This window comes from Otolemur garnettii, unplaced genomic scaffold (assembly GCF_000181295.1).
Source record: "Otolemur garnettii isolate 467f Iridium unplaced genomic scaffold, OtoGar3 scaffold00099, whole genome shotgun sequence".
Classification (NCBI taxonomy): domain Eukaryota; kingdom Metazoa; phylum Chordata; class Mammalia; order Primates; family Galagidae; genus Otolemur; species Otolemur garnettii.
The window spans coordinates 2890591-2891743 of NW_003852494.1; the positions used below are offsets into that span (position 1 = coordinate 2890591).

Consider the following 1153-nt stretch of genomic DNA (forward strand, 5'->3'; position numbering starts at 1 on the left):
TTGTTGTTTGGCGGGTCCGGGCTGGGGATTCGAACCCGCCACCTTAGGTGTACATGGCTGGCGCCTTAGCCGGTTGAGCTATAGGCGCCGAGCCCACTATAATTCTAAGTTCAAATCTTTGGCTTTTTCTCTGCTGTCCAGGTCCTAAGAATAGTTTTTATTAAAATGACAACACCACACAGTTAACTGCTGAATCTTATAAAGCAAAACTGGAAAACCCTTTATATACAGAATGAGAAATTTTACTTTGAAGGGAAAAAAGGCAAAAAAAAAAACCCAGAAAAATGAGTTATAGATTTATTATAAACAATTTACTTTCTAGTTAATTCTCTAAAGTTTATAATACTGCCTTACAGCCATCTATATTTAATTTTTTATTTTTAGAGACAGAGTCTTAGTTTGTCACTCTACCCTGGGTAGAGTGCTGTGACAATTTTCCAGCTCTTAGGCTTAGGTGATTCTCTTACTTCCTGAGTAGCTGGGACTACAGGCGCCTGCCACAACGCCTGGCTACTTTTTTGTTGCAGTTTGGCCGGGGCGGGTTCATTTTTTTTCTTTGCAGTTTTTGGCCGGGGCTGGATTTGAACCTGTCACTTCCGGCATATGGGACCAGCACCTTACCCTTTGAGCCACAGGCACCACCCTGGGGCCGGGTTCAAACCTGCCACCCTCGCTATATGGAGCTTGCACCCTACTCATTGAGCCACAGGCGACACCCATTAATTTTTTTTTTTTTTTTGAGACAGAGTCTCACTTTGTTGCCCTCGGTAGAGTGCCATGGCGTCAGTGCTCACAGCAACCTCAGACCTTTTGGCTTAAGCAATTCTCTTGCCTTAGCCTCCCAAGTAGTGGGACTATAGGCATCTGCCACAACACCCAGATAGATTATTTTTGTTGTTGTTGTTGTAGCTATTGTTGTTTAGTTGGCTGGGGTAGGGTTCGAACCCACCAACCTGGGTGTATGTGGCCGGCACCCTACCTGCTGAGCTACAGGTGCCACCCTGTCCATCTATATTTATTTATTTATTTTTTTTTTTGAGACAGAGCCTCAAGCTGTCCCCCTGGGCAGAGTGCCGTGGCATTACAGCTCACAGCAACCTCCAACGCCTGGGCTCAAGCGAAGTCTCCTGCCTCCGCCTCCCAAGTAGCTGGG

The 1153-nt window shown here is 45.9% G+C and overlaps 1 protein-coding gene across 2 annotated transcripts in view; it reads right to left on the bottom strand.

Annotated features, from left to right (window-relative positions):
- Positions 1-1153, bottom strand: part of LOC100953482 (zinc finger CCHC domain-containing protein 8) — a 33700-nt gene that overhangs the window by 11119 nt on the left and 21428 nt on the right. The gene's annotated exons all lie outside the window — the stretch shown is intronic.